Source organism: Pseudophryne corroboree, chromosome 2 (assembly GCF_028390025.1).
Source record: "Pseudophryne corroboree isolate aPseCor3 chromosome 2, aPseCor3.hap2, whole genome shotgun sequence".
Lineage (NCBI taxonomy): Eukaryota > Metazoa > Chordata > Amphibia > Anura > Myobatrachidae > Pseudophryne > Pseudophryne corroboree.
Genome location: NC_086445.1, coordinates 597,069,416 through 597,092,651, shown reverse-complemented (window position 1 = coordinate 597,092,651; position 23,236 = coordinate 597,069,416). Strand labels below are relative to the sequence as shown.

General features: G+C 48.4%; 1 protein-coding gene across 4 annotated transcripts in view; it reads right to left on the bottom strand.

Moving 5' to 3' along the window:
• Nucleotides 1–23,236, bottom strand: part of KDF1 (keratinocyte differentiation factor 1) — a 161,922-nt gene that overhangs the window by 92,331 nt on the left and 46,355 nt on the right. The window lies entirely within an intron of this gene.

The window sequence follows — 23,236 nt, the reverse complement described above, 5'->3', positions numbered from 1 at the left end:
TTTAGGACTACCTGGTGTGCACTGGCTCCTCCCACTAAGACCCTCCTCCAGACCTCAGTTAGGATACAGTGCCCGGAAGAGCTGACACAAATAGGAAGGATTTTGAATCCCGGGTAAGACTCATACCAGCCACACCAATCACACCGTATAACTCGTGATACTATACCCAGTTAACAGTATGAAATATAACTGAGCCTCTCAACAGATGGTTCAACAATAACCCTTTAGTTAGGCAATAACTATAAACAAGTATTGCAGACAATCCGCACTTGGGATGGGCGCCCAGCATCCACTACGGACTACGAGAAATAGATTTACCGGTGAGTAAAATCTTATTTTCTCTGACGTCCTAAGTGGATGCTGGGACTCCGTAAGGACCATGGGGATTATACCAAAGCTCCCAAACGGGCGGGAGAGTGCGAATGACTCTGCAGCACCGAATGAGCAAACTCTAGGTCCTCCTCAGCCAGGGTATCAAACTTGTAGACTGTTGCAAAAATGTTTGAACCCGACCAAGTAACAGCTCGGCAAAGTCGTAAAGCCGAGACCCCTCGGGCAGCCGCCCAAGAAGAGCCCACTTTCCTCGTGGAATGGGCTTTTACAGATTTAGGGTGCGGCAGTCCAGCCGCAGCATGTGCAAGTTGAATCGTGCTACAGATCCAGCGAGCAATAGTCTGCTTAGAAGCAGGAGCACCCAGCTTGTTGGGTGCATACAGGATAAATAGCGAGTCAGTCTTCCTGACTCCAGCCGTCCTGGAAACATATACTTTTCAGGGCCCTGACTACGTCCAGTAACTTGGAATCCTCCAAGTCCCAAGTAGCCGCAGGCACCACAATAGGTTGGTTCACATGAAAAACTGATACCACCTTAGGAAGGAATTGGGAACGAGTCCTCAATTCCGCCTTATCCATATAAAATACAGATAAGGGCTTTTGTATGACAAAGCCGCCAATTCTGATACACGCCTGGCCGACGCCACGGCCCACAGCATGACCACTTTCCACGTGAGGTATTGTAGCTCCACGGATTTAAGTGGCTCAACCCAATGCGACTTCAGGAAATCTAACACCACGTTGAGATCCCATGGTGCCACTTGAGGCACAAACGGGGGCTGACTATGCAGCACACCCTTAACAAAAGTCCGAACTTCAGGCAGTGAAGCCAGTTCTATTTTGGAAGAAAATCGATAGAGCCGAAATCTGGACCTTCATGGAACCCAATTTTAGGCCCATAGTCCCCTCTGACTGTAGGAAGTGCAGAAATCGACCTAGCTGAAATTTCTCCTTTGGGGCCTTCCTGGCCTCACAGCACGCAACATATTTCCACCATATGCGGTGATAATGGTTTGCATTCACTTCTTTCCTAGCTTTAAATAGCGTAGGGATACCTTACTCCGGAATGCCCTTTTCCTTCAGGATCCGGCGTTCAACCGCCATGCCATCAAACGCAGCCGCGGTACGTCTTGGAACAGACAGGCCCCCTGCTGCAGCAGGTCCTGTCTGAGCGGCAGAGGCCATGGGTCCTCTGAGATCATTTCTTGGAGTTCTGGTTACCAAGCTTTTCTTGGCCAACCCGGAACAATGAGTATAGTTCTTACTCCTCTCCTCCTTATTATTCTCATTACCCTGGGTAAGAGAGGCAGAGAAGGGAACACATACACCGACTGGTACACCCACGGTGTTACCAGAGCGTCCACAGCTATCGCCTGAGGGTCCCTTGACCTGGCGCAATATCTTTGTAGCTTTTTGTTGAGGCGGGACGCCATCATGTCCACCTGTGGCCTTTCCCAACGGTGTACAATCATTTGGAAAACTTCTGGATGAAGTCCCCACTCTCCCGGGTGGAGGTCGTGTCTTCTGAGAAAGTCTGCTTCTCAGTTGTCCACTCCGGGAATGAACACTGCCGACAGTGCTAACACATGATTTTCCGCCCATCGGAGAATCCTTGTGGCTTCTGCCATCGCCATCCTGCTTCTTGTGCCGCCCTGTCGGTTTACATGAGCGACCGCCGTGATGTTGTCTGACTGGATCAGCACCGGCCGGTGTTGAAGCAGGGGTCTAGCCTGACTTAGGGCATTGTAAATGGCCCTTAGTTCCAGAATATTTATGTGTAGGGAAGTCTCCAGACTTTTCCATAGCCTTGGAAGTTTCTTTCCTGTGTGACTGCCCCCCAGCCTCGAAGGCTGGCATCCGTGGTCACCAGGATCCAGTCCTGTATGCCGAATCTGCGGCCCCCTAGAAGATGAGCACTCTGCAGCCACCACAACAGCAACACCCTGGCCCTTGGAGACAGGGTTATCCGCCGAAGCATCTGAAGATGCGACCCGGACCACTTGTCCAACAGATCCCACTGGAAAATCCTTGCATGGGACCTGGCGAATGGAATTTCTTCGTAAGAAGCTACCATCCTTCCCAGGGCTCGCGTGCATTGATGCACCGACACCTGTATACGTATTAGGAGGTCTCTGTCTAGAGACGACAACTCCTTGGACTTCTCCTCCGGGAGAAACCCTTTTTATCCTGTTCTGTGTCCAGAACCATACCCAGGAACAGTAGACGCGTCGTAGGAACCAGCTGCGACTTTGGAATATTCAGAATCCAGCCGTGCTGTTGTAGCACTTCCCGAGATAGTGCTACTCCGCCGAACAACTGCTCCCTGGACCTCGCCTTTATAAGGAGATCGTCCAAGTACGGGATAATTATTTCGGCCATTACCTTGGTAAATACCTCGGTGCCAGACCAACGGCAACGTCTGGCATTGGTAATGACAATCCTGTACCACAATTTTGAGGTACTCCTGGTGAAGAGGGTAAATAGGGACATGCAGGTAAGCATCCTTGATGTCCAGTGATACCATGAAATTCTCCAGGCTTGCAATAATCGCCCTGAGCGATTCCATTTTGAACTTAAACCTTCGTATATAAGTGTTCAAGGCTTTCAATTTTAGAATGGGTCTCACCGAACCGTCTGGTTTCGGTACCACAACATTTTGGAATAGTAACCCCGGCCTTGTTGAAGGAGGGGTACCTTGATTTCGCCTGCTGGAAGTACAGCTTGTGAATTGCCGCCAGTACTACCTTTCTCCGAGGGCAGCAGGCAAGGCTGATGTGAGGTAACGGCGAGGGGGAGTCGCCTCGAACTCCAGCCTGTATCCCTGTGATACTATTTGCAGAACCTAGGGATCCACCTGTGGGCAAGCCCACTGGTCCCTGAAGTTCCCGAGACGCGCCCCTACCGCACCTGTCTCCACCTGTGGAGCCCCAACGTCATGCGGTGGACTCAAAGGAAGCGGGGGAAGATTTTTGATCCTGGGAACTGGCTGCTGGTGCAGCTTTTTCCTTATTCCCTTGTCTTTGTGCAGAAAGGAAGCGCCTTTGACCCGCTTGCTTTTCTGAAGCCGAAAGGACTGTACCTGAAAATACAGTGCTTTCTTAGGCTGTGAGGAAACCTGAGGTAAAAATTTTTCTTCCCAGCTGTTGCTGTGGATACGAGGTCCCAGAGACCATCCCCAAACAATTCCTCACCCTTATAAGGCAGAATCTCCATGTGCCTTTTATAGGTAGCATCACCTGTCCCCTGCCGGGTTTCTAATACCCTCCTGGCAGAATGGACATTGCATTAATTCTGGATGCCAGCCGGCAAATATCCCTCTGTGCATCCTTTATATCTAAGACGACGTCTTTAATATGCTCTATGTTAGCAAACTATTATCCCTGTCTTAGAGTATTAATATTATCTGACTGGGTATCAGACCACGCTGCAGCAGCACTATTTATGCTGAGGCAATTGCAGGTCTCAGTATATAACCTGAGTGTGTATATACAGACTTCAGGATAGCCTCCTGCTTTTTATCAGCAGGCTCCTTCAAGGTGGCCGTATCCTAAGACGGCAGTGCCACCTTTTTTGACAAACGTGTGAGCGCCTTATCCACCCTAAGGGATATCTCCCAACGTGACCTATCCTCTGGCGGGAAAGGGTACGCCATCAGTAACTTTTTAGAAATTACCAGTTTCTTATCGGGGGAACCCACGCTACTTTACACACTTCATTCATTCATCTGATGGGGGAACAAAACACTGGCTGCTTTTTCTCCCCAAAAATAAAACCCCTTTTATTTGGTACTTGGGTTCATGTCACAGAAATGCGTAACACATTTTTCATTGCCGAGATCATGTAACGGATGTTCCTAGTGGATTGTGTATATGTCTCAACCTCGTCGACACTGGAGTCAGACTCCGTGTCGACATCTGTGTCTGCCATCTGAGGTAACGGGCGCTTTTTTGAGCCCCTGATGGCCTTTGAGACGCCTGGGCAGGCGCGGGCTGAGAAGCCGACTGTCCCACAGCTGTTTTACATCATCCAGCCTTCTATGTAAGGAGTTGACATTGTCAGTTAATACCTTCCACCTATCCATCCACTCTGGTGTCGGCCCCACAGGGGGCGACATCCCATTTATCGGCCTCTGCTCCACCTCCACGTAACCTTCCTCATCCCACATGTCGACACAGCCGTACCGACACACAGCACACACACAGGGAATGCTCTGACTGAGGACAGGACCCCACAAAGTCCTTTGGGGAGACAGAGAGAGAGTATGCCAGCACACACCAGAGCGCTATATAATGCAGGGATTAACACTATAACTGAGTGATTTTTCCCCCAATAGCTGCTTGTATAAACAATATTGCGCCTAAATTTAGTGCCCCCCCTCTCTTTTTAACCCTTTGAGCCTGAAAACTACTGGGGAGAGCCTGGGGAGCTGTCTTCCAGCTGCACTGTGAAGAGAAAATGGCGCCAGTGTGCTGAGGGAGATAGCTCCGCCCCTTTTTTTGCTGACTTTTCTCCCGCTTTTTTATGGATTCTGGCAGGGGTATTTATCACATATATAGCCTCTGGGGCTATATATTGTGATGATTTTGCCAGGCAAGGTGTTTATATTGCTGCTCAGGGCGCCCTCCTCCAGCGCCCTGCACCCATCAGTGACCGGAGTGTGAGGTGTGCATGAGTAGCAATGACGCACAGCTGCAGTGCTGTGCGCTACCTTGGTGAAGACTGAAGTCTTCTGCCGCCGATTTTCCGGAACACTTCTTGCTTCTGGCTCTGTAAGGGGGCCGGCGGCGCGGCTCCGGGACCGAACATCAATGGCCGGTTCCATGCGGTCGATCCCTCTGGAGCTAATGGTGTCCAGTAGCCTAAGAAGCCCAAGCTACCACCAGTTAGGTAGGTTCGCTTCTTCTCCCCTTAGTCCCTCGCTGCAGTGAGTCTGTTGCCAGCAGATCTCACTGTAAAATAAAAAACCTAAAATATACTTTCTTTCTAGGAGCTCAGGAGAGCCCCTAGTGTGCATCCAGCTCGGCCGGGCACAAGAATCTAACTGAGGTCTGGAGGAGGGTCTTAGTGGGAGGAGCCAGTGCACACCAGGTAGTCCTAAAGCTTTCTTTAGTTGTGCCCAGTCTCCTGCGGAGCCGCCAATCCCCATGGTCCTTACGGAGTCCCAGCATCCACTTAGGACGTCAGAGAAAGTACAGATAGTACAGATTTTTACTATGTACCAATTTTGACTATACTTTGTACTAGATAGTACACTAGATAGTCAAGATTGACTTGCCTGCACAGTCTATCTAGCTTTACGATACCGACCCCACGGGAGCGTGCATCTGGATTGAATCTGTATCGCAAGCTGCCTAACACCTTGAGATATGCACTAACTTTTCATAAGATTTTGACTATATAGTCAAAATGTTAAGGGGGGTACACACGGAGCGATAATCTAAGCAATCTGACTAGATTGCTTAGATTTTTTTAGCAAGATCGCGCCGTGTGTAGCCCTAACAGCGATAGCGATGCGCAGCCCCGCTATTGCTGCTGCTAGATGAGCCTGTCAATCTAGCGGGTCGCTCAGTGAGCCCCCCCCCCCGGTCTCCGCCAGCACGTTCAGCATAGATCGCGCTGTGCTGAGCGGTGGGAGAGATGTGTGCTGAGCGGTTCGCTCAGCACACATCTCTCCTGCATCGGCCCGTCTATATGGGCCTTTACAGATTTATCTCACCGGGTACACACACCTTTAGTATAGAGATTGTTTGCAGAGTACAGATTGCAGTAGGTAGATTACAGGGTGAGATGAACATACATTTAGTATAGAGATTGTTTGCAGAGTTCAGATTGCAGTAGGTAGATTACAGGGTGAGATGAACATACATTTAGTATAGAGATTGTTTGCAGAGTTCAGATTGCAGTAGGTAGATTACAGGGTGAGATGAACATACATTTAGTATAGAGATTGTTTGCAGAGTTCAGATTGCAGTAGGCAGATTACAGGGTGAGATAGGAACAAACCTGAGGATGAGAAGAAAAGGAAGATAATTAGGTCCAGACCAATGCAGGATAACTTTGTTTTAACCGTTCATTTTCAAAACGCTTTTGAATTAGACACTTAAAATACATGTCATAATTTGGGATAATAGCAGCTCCTACTTGGGAGTTAGGAAGTCTCCAAGTCTGAAAATGTCAAGCAGTAATATTGTACATTTTGTTCAGTGCTTAAATATGGTCCCAAAACAAACGACTGCATAAAGGGCCTGATTCAGATGTGGTTGGAGCTGCCAGTGCTGCTGCTTTCATGGAAACAGCAGCGAACGCACTCATCGTAGCATCAGATCATCTGCAACACCAAGGCCCAAGGTACCTGAAACCGCTTCTGACCCCATACTGCCCCACTCGATTACTGCGATCTGTAGATGAAGGACTTTTAGCTGTACCTAGAATCTACCGTAATTCATCTGGGGGTCGAGCTTTTAGTCATGCGGCTCCGACTCTATGGAACTCACTTCCCCGCACAGTGCGAGAGGCCCCAACTATACAATCCTTCAATAGTAGACTCAAGACTTTCCTGTTTACTCAAGCATTTCCATAATGTCCCTTTTAGCATCTTCATGCTTCTGTATTTTATGAAAATGTACTTCATTATTTTCTGTATTATATTATGCTATATATCTGTTAAGCGCCTTGAGTCCTATTGGAGAAAGAGCGCTATATAAATAAAATTATTATTATTAATTATTAACACCACTGGCCAGCTACATGACCAATGAGGTTCACGCAAGTGGGCTGAAACCTCAAGTCATTCGACACAGATCCTGGCCTTGTCACTGCTCCCTGTGCCCCTCCAACAGCAGCAACACGTCTCCATTTTGGAAAATGACTGCCGTCACTGCCCCCTCCCCTATCCTCAAACAGCATCAAACCTGTGAATTACTGACAGTCTGATGTCATTATGCATCCTACACAGCAAACCTGCACTGCATTCGTAGTATGGGTTCGGTATTTTCCAGCATGCGTCGCTACTCTGTCGGGACCTATATCACGCCCAAAATGGAGTAAAAGAGCTTTCCATAGTTGCTTGGCATCTTTACAAAAGATATATCACACTTCTTCTCAATTGCATGGCTTCAAGGACACTGGGCTAAAGACCATACCATTTACAGCAACTAGGAAGACACGTCATCAGTGCATTTGCAATCGTTCGTCCAGAACATGCATATTCCTGAAACAAACTATAAATCAAATGGACTCAATGGGCAAGATTCAATTGTTGTTATCGAGCCCGACCTCCCATCTAAAGTGATGGGAGATCGGGAGGGGGGCTATATTCTTTTTTTCTTGTCATCACGCAACATCGCACCGGTGTTACTGTTTAGGAAGTCGCTAAACCAGACTAAACTAATGGGCGTGACATGAAAAGTGCCGTTTGGATGCCCAAATGTGTAACTTTCCGCACATTTCAGCCCCCCACCCCCAAAGGGGTGTCAGCTGAAATGCAAGCAGCTGTTTGCACACGAAAGGAGCAACAATTTAATTGCTCAGTCGGGCGCCCGGCAGCTGTCAGTGCCACGATAAACAATTAAATCTTACCCAACATGTAGTTCGAGAACACCATGTGTAAAAGGACGCCAAAATATAAAGTTTATAAAAAGCAGGCCGTATGCAATTGTGAAATAAAAAGTAAAGTCATACTTTTTAATATATATTCTATAGTATGGACTCTGACTGGTCTGCTACTATGCTGCAATTTACTGTGTGTTCTAACACCATTCTGTTGTAGCCCACATTAACGTTATCAGCAATTTGTGCTGCAGGAACTCTATTATGGGTACGGACTAGAAAGGCTAACCAATGCACCTTGCGTGCATCAATGAGCCATGGGTACCCATGACAGTCGCTGGTTCATCATGTGTCCTTCCTTGGACCACTTATGGTAAATACTAACCACAGTATACAGAGAGCACCTCACAAAAGATGAAGTTTTGGGGATGCTCTGACCCAACTGTCTACCCATCTCAATTTGAGCATTGGCAAAAATTGCTTGGTTCCTGAGGGTGGGTAGAAACAAACAATATCGTCTCAAATTGCCATTTCCAGGCAAATTAGAATGACAAATCGTACATAAAAAAAAAAAAAGTGTATGCTCCAAATTGCGCACTCCCACACAGGCAACATCTTTTAATTGGCTGTGCTGCACGGCCAACCAGAAGATATAGTGTACTATGCTATGCTGCCGAATGCAGCTTGGCATACTACATCAAACCATTGTCCCCTGCATTACGCAAGTGTGTACAAGTTCCCGTCGGATCGGCCAGCTACACATCTGACTAATGTGTTCCTAGCCTCACAGTTACCTATTTTTCCTGCTTCCATCACATTAATTTCAAGAACTGAATGTTCACTTGCTGCCTAATATCTCCTACCCCTTGACAGGTGCCTTTGTAATAAGATAATCAATGTTATTCACTGCATCTGTCATTGGTTTTATAATGACTGATCAGTGTGTGCATGTTTTCTAAAGAGTTGAACCTGTTAGACAAGTAACAAAGTTACCCGTGTAGCAGTCCAAGAGTTTATGACCTCCCCTTTTGCATCTCTACAAGGCTAACATGGTTATAAAAATAAACCATATATGTGCATAGCACAGCCTCATAATTCATTGGGGTCGATTCAATTCACAGACAGTTGAATAGCGCCGGGAAATAGCTCCCGGCGCTATTCAATACAGCGACAAGTGACCCCCAATTGTCGGAAATTCTTCTCTCACCCCCGGGGGATGAGAGAAGAAATCCGACAAAAGTGCTGCTGCGCGGCCTTCGCGAGGCTGATTCTGTCAGGAATTAGCATCGCGGTGGGGTGTTAAGTCGGAGAATGCCCGTTTTCCCGACAATTCAACCTAAGTCAAGTCTGGGAGAAGGGGCCTTTGCCGACTTAACTTGAGCTGAATTGAATAGCGATGGGAGCTAACTCAACGGTCGGTGAATTGAATCGACCCCATTGCATCTCCCCCATAGTATCTGCAAGAAAACTGTTGAAATGTAGCAATTAATGCTCAAACCCACCACACAGGTTCAACCAGATAAACAATGGTGGCATTAAGGAGCTGGTACCTTATAGTCCCCGTGCTGAAACTTACAAAAGCCACACCAAGATGTCTGTGTAAAACCTTTTGGTCTCAATTGGAAATAATAAGATTTTACTCACCGGTAAATCTATTTCTCTTAGTCCGTAGTGGATGCTGGGGACTCCGTAAGGACCATGGGGAATAGACGGGCTCCGCAGGAGACTGGGCACTCTAAAGAAAGATTTAGTACTACCTGGTGTGCACTGGCTCCTCCCTCTATGCCCCTCCTCCAGACCTCCGTTAAGGAAACTGTGCCCGGAAGAGCTGACATTACAAGGAAAGGATTTTGGAATCCAGGGTAAGACTCATACCAGCCACACCGTATAACTTGTGACAACCTTACCCAGTTAACAGTATGAACAAACAACATAGCATCAACCAAAGGATGCCAATATAACATAACCCTTTATTTAGCAATAACTATATACACGTATTGCAGAAAGTCCGCACTTGGGACGGGCGTCCAGCATCCACTACGGACTACGAGAAATAGATTTACCGGTGAGTAAAATCTTATTTTCTCTAAAGTCCTAGTGGATGCTGGGGACTCCGTAAGGACCATGGGGATTATACCAAAGCCTCCAAACGGGCGGGAGTGCGCGGATGACTCTGCAGCACCGAATGGGCAAACTCAAGGTCCTCCTCAGCCAGGGTATCAAACTCGTAGAATTTCGCAAAAGTGTTTGAACCCGACCAAGTAGCAGCTCGGCAAAGCTGTAATGCCGAGACCCCTCGGGCAGCCGCCCAAGAAGAGCCCACCTTCCTTGTGGAGTGGGCTTTCACTGATTTTGGATGCGGCAATCCTGCCGTAGAATGAGCCTGCTGAATCGTGTTACAGATCCAGCGCGCAATAGTTTGCTTTGAAGCAGGAGCACCCAGCTTGTTGGATGCATACAGGATAAACAGCGAGTCAGTCTTCCTGACACCAGCCGTTCTGTTAACATATATCTTCAAAGCCCGGACCACGTCCAGCAACTTGGAATCCTCCAAGTCACGAGTAGCCGCAGGCACCACAATAGGTTGGTTCAAATGAAACGAAAACACAACCTTTGGTAGAAATTACGGACGAGTCCGCAATTCTGCCCTGTCTATATGAAAAACCAGATAGGGGATTTTACATGACAAAGCCGCCAATTCTGACACACGCCTAGCCGACGCTAAGGCCAACAGCATGACCACTTTCCATGTGAGATACTTTAGCTCCACGGTCTTAAGTGGCTCAAACCAGTGAGATTTCAGGAAACCCAAGACCACGTTAAGATCCCAAGGTGCCACTGGTGGCACAAAAGGGGGCTGAATATGCAGCACTCCCTTAACAAACGTCTGAACCTCAGGCAGTGAAGCAAGTTCCTTTTGAAAGAAAGTGGATAGGGCCGAAATCTGGACCTTTATGGATCCTAATTTGAGGCCCATAGTCACTCCTGACTGTAGGAAGTGCAGGAATCGACCCAGCTGGAATTCCTCTGTAGGGGCCTTCCTGGCCTCACACCAAGCAACATATTTTCGCCATATACGATGATAATGTTTTGCTGTCACGTCTTTCCTAGCCTTTAACAGCGTAGGAATAACTTCATCCGGAATGCCCTTTTCCGCTAGGATCCGGCGTTCAACTGCCATGCCGTCAAAAGCAGCCGCGGTAAGTCTTGGAACAGACAGGACCCTTGTTGTAACAGGTCTTGTCTGAGAGGCAGAGGCCACGGGTCCTCTGTGAGCATTTCTTGCAGTTCCGGGTACCAAGTCCTTCTTGGCCAATGCGGAGCAATGAATATTGTTCTCACGCCTCTTTTTCTTACAATTCTCAGCACCTTGGGTATGAGAGGAAGAGGAGGAAACACATAGACCGACTGGAACGCCCATGGTGTTACTAGTGCGTCCACAGCTATCGCCTGAGGGTCCCTTGACCTGGCGCAATACCCGTTTAGCTTTTTGTTGAGGCGTGACGCCATCATGTCCACCTGTGGGAGTTCCCATCGATTTGCAATCAGCGTGAAGACTTCTTGATGAAGTCCCCACTCTCCCGGGTGGAGGTCGTGTCTGCTGAGGAAGTCTGCTTCCCAGTTGTCGACCCCCGCAATGAACACTGCTGACAGTACTTGCACGTGATTCTCCGCCCAACAAAGAATCCTGGTGGCTTCTGCCATCGCCTCCCTGCTTCTTGTGCCGCCCTGTCGGTTGACATGGGCCACTGCAGTGACGTTGTCTGACTGAATCAGCACTGGTTGGTCTGGAAGCAGAGGCTCCGCTTGGCTTAGGGCCTTGTATATGGCCCTTAGTTCTAGGATATTTATGTGCAGACAAGTCTCCTGACTTGACCACAGCCCTTGGAAGTTTCTTCCCTGAGTGACTGCCCCCCATCCTCGGAGGCTTGCATCCGTGGTCACCAGGACCCAGTCCTGTATGCCGAACCTGCGGCCCTCGAGGAGGTGAGCACTCTGCAGCCACCACAGAAGAGACACCCTGGCCCTGGGGGCCAGGGTGATCAGCCGATGCATCTGAAGATGCGATCCGGACCACTTGTCCAACAGATCCCACTGAAAGATCCTGGCATGAAACCTGCCGAAGGGAATGGCTTCGTATGACGCCACCATCTTTCCCAGGACTCGCGTGCAGTGATGCACCGACACCTGTTTTGGTTTCAGGAAGTCCCTGACCAGAGTCACGAGCTCCTGAGCCTTCTCCTCCGGGCGAAAAACCTTCTTCTGGCCTGTATCCAGAATCATGCCCAAGAAGGGAAGACGCTTCGTAGGGATCAGCTGCGACTTTGGAATATTCAGAATCCAGCCGTGCTGCCGCAACACTTCCTGAGAGTTTGCTACGCTGATCAGTAACTGCTCCCTGGACCTCGCCTTTATGAGATCGTCCAAGTATGGGATAATTGTAACTCCTTGCTTCCGAAAGGAGCACCATCATCTCTGCCATCACCATGGTAAATATTCTCGGTGCCGTGGACAAGCCAAACGGCAGCGTCTGGAATTGGTAATGACAGTCCTGTACCACAAACCTGAGGTACTCTTGATGAGGCGGATAAATGGGGACATGCAAGTAAGCATCCTTGATGTCCAGAGACACCATGAATTCCCCCTCTTCCAGGCTTGCAATGACCGCTCTGAGCGATTCCATTTTGAACTTGAATTTCCTCAGATAAATATTCAGGGATTTTAAATTCAAGATGGGTCTGACCGAACCGTCCGGTTTCGGTACCACAAGCATAGTGGAATAGTAACCCCTTCCCTGTTGATGGAGGGGAACCTTTACTACCACCTGCTGGAGGTATAGCTTGTGAATTGCCGCCAGCACTACCTCCCTTTCCATGGGGGAAGCTGGCAAGGCCGATTGTAAGTAACGGTGAGGGGGCGTCACCTCGAACTCCAGCTTGTATCCCTGAGACACAATTTGTATAGCCCAAGGATCCACCTGTGAGCGAACCCACTGGTGGCTGAAATTTTGGAGACACGCCCCCACCGCTCCTGGCTCCGCCTGTGGAGCCCCAGCGTCATGCGGTGGATTTAGTGGAAGCCGGGGAGGACTTTTGTTCCTGGGAACTAGCTGCATGGTGCAGCTTTTTTCCTCTACCCCTGCCTCTGGCAAGAAAGGATGCCCCTCTGACTTTCTTGCTTTTTTGCTAACGAAAGGACTGCATTTGGCAATACGGTGCTTTCTTCGGCTGTGAGGGAACATAAGGCAAGAAATTTGACTTCCCTGCCGTAGCTGTGGAAACTAGGTCCGAGAGACCGTCCCCAAATAATTCCTCACCCTTATAAGGCAAAACCTCCATGTGTTTCTTAAAGTCGGCATCCCCTGTCCATTGCAGAGTCCATAAGACCCTTCTGGCAGAAATGGACATTGCGTTTATTCTAGAGCCCAGCAGGCAAATGTTCCTCTGGGCATCGCGCATATATAGGACAGCGTCCTTGATATGTCCCAGGGTCAGTAGAACAGTTTCCCTGTCCAGGGTATCTACCTCCTCCGAGAGATTATCAGTCCATGCTGCTACAGCACTACACATCCAGGCAGAAGCAATTGCTGGCCTCGGTAGAGTACCAGAATGTGTATAAACAGACTTCAGGATAGCTTCCTGCTTTCTATCCGCAGGATCCTTTAGGGCGGCCGTATCCCGAGACGGCAGGTCCACCCTCTTAGATAAGCGTGTCAACGCCTTGTCTACCCTAGGGGAGGATTCCCAGCGTAACCTGTCCGTTGGCAGGAAAGGATACGCCATCAGTAACCTTTTGGGAATCGGCACTTTCTTATCAGGAGAATCCCACGCTTTTTCACATAACTCATTTAATTCATGTGAAGGGGGAAAAGTCACCTCTTGTTTTTTCTCCCCAAACATATAAACCCTCTTGTCAGGGACAGGGTTTTCCTCTGATATGTGCAATATATCCTTCATTGCTATAATCATGTAGCGGATGGCTTTAGTCATTTTAGGCTGCAACTTTGCATCATCGTCATCGACACTGGAGTCAGACTCCGTGTCAGCATCTGTGTCAACCATCTGGGGTAGTGGGCGCTTGTGAGACCCTGACGGCCTCTGCATTGTAGGATCAGGCATGGGTTGAGACCCTGACTGTCCCAAGGCTACAGCTTTATCCAACCTGTTATGCAAGGAGCTTACATTATCATTTAACACCTTCCACATATCCATCCAATCAGGTGTCGGCACCGTCGGCTGCGACACCTCATTCATCTGCAATTGTTCTGCCTCCACATATCCTTCCTCATCAAACATGTCGACACTGACGTACCGACACACCGCACACACACAGGGAATGCTCTGACTGAGGACAGGACCCCACAAAGGTTTTTGGGGAGACAGAGAGAGAGTATGCCAGCACACACCCCAGCGCTATATAACCCAGGGATGACACTGTAACTTAGTGTCTACCCAGTAGCTGCTGTTTGTGATAATTTGCGCCTAAATTTATGTGTCCCCCCCCCCCCCCCCTCTCTTTTTTACCCTTTTTGCACCTGGATACTGCAGGGGAGAGCCTGGGGAGCGTCTTTCCAGCGGAGCTGTGAAGAGAAAATGGCGCTGGTGTGCTGAGGAAAAAGGCCCCCTCAGCGGCGGGCTTCTGTCCCGCTTCTATGTGTAAAAAATGGCGGGGGCTCGAACATATATGCAGTGCCTGACTGGATATATGTATTATTTTGCCAAAAGGTACCTTAATTGCTGCCCAGGGCGCCCCCCCCCCCCTGCACCCTACAGTGACCGGAGTGTGCGGGTGTGCTGCGGGAGCAATGGCGCACAGCTGCAGTGCTGTGCGCTACCTTAAGTGAAGACTGGAGTCTTCTGCCGCCGATTTCGATGTCTTCATGCTTCTGCTGCTTCTGTACTCCTGGCTCTGCGAGGGGGACGGCGGCGCGGCTCCGGGAACGGACGATCAAGGTTAGGTACCCGTGTTCGATCCCTCTGGAGCTAATGGTGTCCAGTAGCCTAAGAAGCGCAACCTAGCCGCAGTTAGTAGGTTTGCTTCTCTCCCCTCAGTCCCACGTAGCAGAGAGTCTGTTGCCAGGAGAAGCTCTCTGAAAATAAAAAACCTAAACTAAAATACTTTCTTCTTAGCAAGCTCAGGAGAGCCCACTAAAAGCACCCAGCTCTGGCCGGGCACAGATTCTAACTGAGGTCTGGAGGAGGGGCATAGAGGGAGAAGCCAGTGCACACCAGGTAGTACTAAATCTTTCTTTAGAGTGCCCAGTCTCCTGCGGAGCCCGTCTATTCCCCATGGTCCTTACGGAGTCCCCAGCATCCACTAGGACGTTAGAGAAATGCTTTTGGCTCTGCTTAGCAGTCATGTTAAGTCCTACGCCACGATCTCTATTACAGATTTGTCACGCATTATCCATACAGTTCTCATAATATATTGGTGTTGATACATTTCTCCAGCAGTATCATTACCCATTTGCGAGGTGGCTCCAAGGAGCCACTGGACAGCAGCAAGCTTGGTATTAAGCTTAAGGTGCCCATACACTAGACCAGGCATTCCCAACCACGGTCCTCAAGGCACACCAACAGTGCAGGTTTTAGTGATATCCAGGCTCCAGCACAGGTGACTTAATTAGTAGCTCAGTTATTTTGATTTAACCATCTGTGCTGCAGCCTGGATATCACTAAAACCTGCATTGTTGGTGTGCCTTGAGGACCGTGGTTGAAAATGCCTGCACTAGACGATAATTATGAATGATTTGGCCATTTCCGACAGATCGGAACTACAAATCGTTCATAATAGTGCAGATCATTCAGGGTTTGTGGTTGTAGCTTCTGATCTTCCCTGTTGCAGGGAAGCTCTGAAGCTATTGTCAACGAACGCATGCTCCTGGATTTAGCCACTCCCAGATCTTAAGATACTTATTTATTACCAGTTACTTATATAGCGCACACATATTCCGCAGCGCTTTACAGAGAATGTTTGCCCATTCACATCAGTCCCTGCCCTAGTGGAGCTTACCATCTATATTCCCTAACACAAGAACACACACACAGACACATTCACACAAGGTTACTTTTTGTTCGGAGCCAATTAACCTGCCAGTATATTTTTGGAGTGTTGGATGAAACCGGAGTACCCAGAGGAAGCCCACGCAAGTACGGGAAGAATACACAAACTCCACACAGTTAGGGCCATGGTGGGAATCGAACCCATGACCTCAGTGCTGTGAGGCAGTTATTATATATCATGTCATTGTGTATTGTACTATATCGTTTGCTAAGGACTGCTGGGGAGCTCAAGGGAAATAGTTCATTTACAGGTCGTCTAGTGCATAGGTTCTCAAACTCGGCCCTCGGGAGCCCACACAGTGCATGTTTTGCAGGTAACCCAGCAGGTGCACAGGTGTATTAATTACTCACTGGCACATTTTAAGAGTTCCACAGGTGGAGCTAATTATTTCACTTGTGATTCTGTGAGGAGACCTGCAAAACATGCACTGTGGGGTCCTGAGGACAGAGTTTGAGAACCTGTGGTCTAGTGTATGGGCACCTTTAGTTTTGAGACTTTGAACACGTCGAGAGCTCAGGACTGTACGCAAGAGTCTTGCAGTGAATCATTATGCAGGAGATTAACACCAATGTCTCACCAGGACCTCTATTGCACAGTGAGAACGCCAACCAGAGCATGCTATTTTTGCAGTCAGGACAGAAGAGATGAAGGAGATTGAACTGCTGGGAACTAGGGTGTGTTTTCTAGTCACCATGGCAACCATACTTGGTCAGACCCTGGATTATGAGAGTACTGCAGAGACTTTTAAACACTACCTCAGTGTCCTCATATTAGTATAATAGTCCATTATAGGCAGACTTTTCACACAAAGCATCTTCCAATAGACTAGCTTAGCTGATTGAATTGTTGCTTGTGCCCTCTGCTTGGCATCTATAGGAATGGGTCTATTGGAGCTATTCAATTGTTGCTCCAATCAGACGCCCATTAGTAATTAACGTGCCTGACAGCTACGGGATTAGCAACGTAAAACGGCTAAAAACTGTTTTAAGAGCTTAACTGGGCGCCCAAAAGTACACACTTAACACATTTTTTCCCTCGCACCTCTGAAGGCTGCAAGCACAGGCTTCTCTCCACCTTTCTGTCCTGATGGGATCTTATGTAAGTAAAAAAAAATAAGAATTTACTTACCGATAATTCTATTTCTCGTAGTCCGTAGTGGATGCTGGGGACTCCGTCAGGACCATGGGGAATAGCGGGCTCCGCAGGAGACAGGGCACATCTAAAAAGCTTTTTAGGTCACATGGTGTGTACTGGCTCCTCCCCCTATGACCCTCCTCCAAGCCTCAGTTAGGTACTGTGCCCGGACGAGCGTACACAATAAGGAAGGATCTTGAATCCCGGGTAAGACTCATACCAGCCACACCAATCACACCGTACAACTTGTGATCTGAACCCAGTTAACAGTATGATAACAAAACGAAGTAGCCTCTGAAAAGATGGCTCACAACAATAGTAATAACCCGATTTTTGTAACAATAACTATGTACAAGCATTGCAGACAATCCGCACTTGGGATGGGCGCCCAGCATCCACTACGGACTACGAGAAATAGAATTATCGGTAAGTAAATTCTTATTTTCTCTAACGTCCTAGTGGATGCTGGGGACTCCGTCAGGACCATGGGGATTATACCAAAGCTCCCAAACGGGCGGGAGAGTGCGGATGACTCTGCAGCACCGAATGAGAGAACTCCAGGTCCTCTTTAGCCAGAGTATCAAATTTGTAAAATTTTACAAACGTGTTCTCCCCTGACCACGTAGCTGCTCGGCAAAGTTATAATGCCGAGACTCCTCGGGCAGCCGCCCAGGATGAGGCCACCTTCCTTGTGGAATGGGCATCTACATATTTCGGCTGTGGCAGGCCTGCCACAGAATGTGCAAGCTGAATTGTACTACAAATCCAGCGTGCAATAGACTGCTTAGAAGCAGGAGCACCCAGCTTGTTGGGTGCATACAATATAAACAGCAAGTCAGACTTTCTGACTCCAGCCGTCCTAACTATATATATATATATATATATATATATATATATATATATATATATATATATATATATATATATATATATATATATATATATATATATATATATTTTTAGGGCCCTGACAACGTCTAGCAACTTGGAGTCCTCCAAGTCCCCAGTAGCCGCAGGCACCACAATAGGTTGTTTCAGGTGACAACGCTGACACCCCTTTAGGAAGAAACTGGAGACGAGTCCCAGTTCTGCCCTGTTCAAATGGAAAATTTTAATATGGGCTTTTGTAAAACAAAGCCGCCCATTCTTTTTGACAATCGCCTGGCCGAGGCCAGGACTAACAACATGGTCACTTTCCATGTGAGATATTGGTCAACAGCATGGTCACTTTCCATGTGAGATATTTCAAATCCACAGATTTGAGCGGTTCAAACCAATATGATTTTAAGGAATCCCAACACTATGTTGAGATCTCACGGTGCCCCTAGAGGCACAAAAGAACTGTATATGGAATACACCCTTTACAATCTGGACTTCAGGAACTGAAGTCAATTTTTTTTTCTGGAAGAAAATCTACAGGGCCGAAACTTAAATCTTAATGAACCCCAATTTGAGGCTCAAAACACTCCTGTTTTCAGGAAGTGCAGAATCGACCTAGTTGAATTTCCTTCGTGGAGCCTTCCTGGCCTTACCCACGCAACATATTTTCACCACATGTGGTGATGACGTTGTGCGGTCACCTCCTTCCTGGCTTTGACCAAGGTAGGTATGACCTCCTATGGAATGCCTTTTTCCCTTCAGAATCCGGTATTCAACCGCCATGCCGTCAAACGCAGCCGCGGTAATTCTTGGAAAAGACATGGTACTTGCTGAAGCAAGTCCCTTCTTAGCTCCCCAGGCCCTTAGTCCTCTGTGAGCATCTCTTGAAGCTCCGGGTACCAAGTCCCTCTTGGCCCATCCGGAGCCACTAGTATAGTTCATACTCCTCTATGTCTTATAATTCTCAATACCTTGGTTATGAGAAACAGAGGAGGGAACCCATACACTGACTGGTACACCCACGGTGTTACCAGAACATCCACAGCTATCGCCTGAAGGTCTCATGACCTGGCGGAATACCTGTCCCGTTTTTCGGGCGGGACGCTATCATGTCCACCTTTGGTCTTTGCCAACGGTCCACAATCATGCTGAAAAACTTCCCTATGAAGTTTCCACTCTCCCGGGTGGAGGTCATGCCTGCTGAGGAAGTCTGCTTCCCAGTCGTCCACTCCCGGAAAGAACACTGCTGACAGTGCTATCACATGATTTTCCGCCTAGCGAAAAATCCTTGCAGTTTTGTCACTGCCCTCCTGCTTCTTGTGCCGCCCTTTCTGTTTACGTGGGCGACTGCCGTGATGTTATCCCACTGGATCAATACCGGCTGACCTTGAAGCAGAGGTCTTGCTAAGTTTAGAGCCTTATAAATTTGCTCTAAGCTTATTTATGCAGAGAGAATTCTCCAGACTTAATCACACTTCCCTGGAAATTTTTTCCCTGTGTGACTGTTCTCCAGCCTCTCAGGCTGGCCTCCGTGGTCACCGGCATCCAATCCTGAATGCCAAATCTGCGGCCCTCTAGAAGATGAGCACTCTGTAATCACCACAGGAGAGACACCCTTGTCCTTGGATATAGGGTTATCCGCTGATGCATCTGAGGATGCGATCCGGACCATTTGTCCAGCAGATCCCACCGAAGAGTTCTAGCGGGAAATCTGCCGAATGGAATTGCTTCGTAATAAGCCACCATTTTTACCAGGACTCTTGTGCAATGATGCACTGACACTTTTCCTGGTTTTAGGAGGATCCCGATTAGCTCGGATAACTCCCTGGCTTTCTCCACTGGGAGAAACACGTTTTTCTGGACTGTGTCCAGAATCATCCCTATGAACAGTAGACGTGTCATCGGAAAAAGCTGCGATTTTGGAATATTTAGAATCCACTCGTGCTGTCGTAGAACTACTTAAGATAGTGCTACTCCGACCTCCAACTGTTCTCTGGACCTTGCCCTTATCAGGAAAGCGTCCATGTTTCCTTTTAAGAAAAATCATCATTCCGGCCATTACCTTGGTAAAGACCCGGGGCGCCGTGGACAACCCAAACGGCAGCGTCTGAACTGATAGTGACAGTTCTGTACCAGGAACCTGAAGTACCCTTGGTGAGAAGGGCAAATTTGGACCTGTAGGTAAGCGTCCCTGATATCCAGTGACACCATATCGTCCCCTTCTTCCTGGTTCGCTATCACTGCTCTGAGTGACTCCATCTTGATTTGAACGCTTGTTTGTAAGTGTTCAAATATTTCAGATCTCACCGAGCCGGTTGGCTTCAGTACCACAATATAGTGTGGAATACTACCCCCTTCCATGTTGTAAGAGGGGTACTTTGATTATCACCTGCTGGGAATACAGCCTGTGAATTGTGTGAGGGGGAGATGTCTCGAATTTCCAATGTACACCTGGGATACTACATGTAGGATCCCGGAGTTCCCTTGCGAGTGAGCCCCCTGCGTACTGAAACTCTTGAGATGACCCCCTACCGCACCTGAGTCCGCTTGTACGGCCCCAGCGTTATGCTGCGGACTTGGCAGAAGCTGTGAGGGGCTTCTGTTCCTGGGAATGGGCTGCTTGCTGCAGTCTTCTTCCCTTTCCTCTACCCCTGGGCAGATATGACTGGCCTTTGCCCGCCTGCCCGTATGGGGACGAAAGGACTGAGACTGAAAAGACTGTGTCCTTTTTTTTTTTTTTGCCGATATGTGATTCGGGGTAACAAAAGGTGGATTTTTCAGCTGTTGCCATGGCCACCAGGTCCGATGGACCGCCCCTTTATACGGCAATACTTCCACATGCCGTCTGGAATCTGCCTCACCTGACCACTGTCGTGTCTTCGTCTGGCAGATATGTACATCACATTTACTCTTGATGCCAGAATGCAAATATCCCTCTGCGCATCACGCATATATAGAAATGCATCCTTAAAATGCTCTATAGTCAATAAAATCTTGTCCCTGTCAAGGGTATCAAAATTTTCAGTCAGGAAATCCGACCAAGCCCCCTCAGCGCTGCACATCCAGGCTGAGGCGATTGCTGGTCGTAGTATAACACCAGTATGTGTGTATATACTGTCATGATATTTTTCAGCTTCCTATCAGCTGGCTTCTTGAGGGCGGCCGTATCTAGAGACGGTAACGCCATGTTTTTATAAGCGTGTGAGCGCCTTATCCACCCTAAGGTGTGTTTCCCAACTCGCCCTTACTTCTGGCGGGAAAGGGTATACCGCCCATAACTTTCTATCGGAGGAACCCCACGTATCATCACACACTTCATTTAATTTATCTGATTCAGGCAAAACTACAAGTAGTTTATTCACACCCTACAAAATACCCTTATTTGTGGTACTTGTAGTATCAGAAATATGTAACAGCTCCTTCATTGCCCTTAACATGTAACTCGTGGCCCTAAAGGAAAATTACGTATGTTTCTTCACCGTCGACACTGGGGTCAGTGTCCATGTCTGTGTCTGTCGACCGACTGAGGTAAATGGGCGTTTTTACAAGCCCCTGACGGTGTCTGAGACGCCTGGACCGGTACTAATTTGTCCGCCGGCCATCTCATGTCGTCAACCGTCCTGCAGCGTGTTGACATTATCACGTAATTCCATAAGTAGACCATCCATTCCGGTGTCGACTCCCTAGAGAGTGACATCAACATTACAGGCAATTTGCTCCGCCTCCTCACCAACATTTTCCTCATACATGTCGACACACACGTACCGACATACAGCACACACACAGGGAATGCTCTGATAGAGGACAGGACCCACTAGCCCTTTGGGGAGACAGAGGGAGAGTTTGCCAGCACACACCAAAAGCGCTATAATGTATATAACAACCCTAGAAGGTGTTGTTTCTATATATGCGCTCTTAATATATCATTATATCGCCAATTTATGCCCCCCTTCTCTTTTAACCCTGTTTCTGTAGTGCAGTGCAGGGGAGAGTGGGAGCCTTCCTCACCAGCGGAGCTGATCAGGAAAATGGCGCCGTGTGCTGAGGAGAATAAGCTCCGCCCCCTTTTCGGCGGGCTTTTCCTCCCGGTTTTTTAATAACTGGCCTGGGTTAAAATACATACATATAGCCTTAATGGCTATATGTGATGTATTTATTTGCCAAATAGGTATTTATATTGCTGCCCAGGGCGCCCCCAGCAGCGCCCTGCACCCTCCGTGACCGTGTCAGTGAGCCGTGTGACAACAATGGCGCACAGCTGCAGTGCTGTGCGCTACCTCTCTGAAGACTGTGAAGTCTTCTGCCGCCTGTTTCCGGACCTCCGTTCCGCCGTCTTTCTTCAGCGTCTGTAAGGGGGATCGGCGGCGCGGCTCCGGGACGAACCCCAGGCTGACCTGTGTTCCGACTCCCTCTGGAGCTCAGTGTCCAGTAGCCTAAGACTTCAATCCTCCTGCACGCAGGTGAGTTGCAAGTCTCTCCCCTAAGTCCCTCGTTGCAGTGATCCTGTCGCCAGCAGGAATCACTGATTAGAAACCTAAAAAAAAACTTTACTAAATAGCTCCTTAAGAGAGCCATCCAGTTTGCACCCTTCTCGGACGGGCACAAAAACCTAACTGAGGCTTGGAGGAGGGTCATAGGGGGAGGAGCCAGTACACACCATGTGACCTAAAAAGCTTTTTAGATGTGCCCTGTCTCCTGCGGAGCCCGCTAATCCCCATGGTCCTGACGGAGTCCCCAGCATCCACTAGGACGTTAGAGAAACAAAAACAAAAAACAAACAAACAGAATTTAGTCAGGGTTACAACAGCATTACTGTCCTGGACTCTTGTATAACCGCAACTCACTCTGCCTGCTTAAAAAATGGCCTCTCCCTCATGGCAACTTACGGCAGGAAAGGGAGACAGCTTTGTGCACATAATACTGTTCGATATAAAACAACCCAGGGATAGCGCCCCGTCACATCTGCACTGCAACCCACAAGACAGCATGCTGATACGCCGGGCAACATATGAACAGTCAGTAGCACTGACCGATCCAACACCTGAAGCTATCGATTTCGACAGCTCCAAGTGTCGTTGCCCATTAACCACAGATCTGTCCCTTGCTGTGGTGGCTGCACGTGAGATCTTGTGAGAGCTCGCACGTGCCCCAGTGAGCCGGGCCGGTAGTTGAGACACTTCAGCACTAGGCTAATGCGCTGTGGTGGTCCGACAGGCATCTCCCGTAATTGAGATGGTAATACATCTTGTCCCTATTGCTTCCTGTTTGCCTTGGTAAA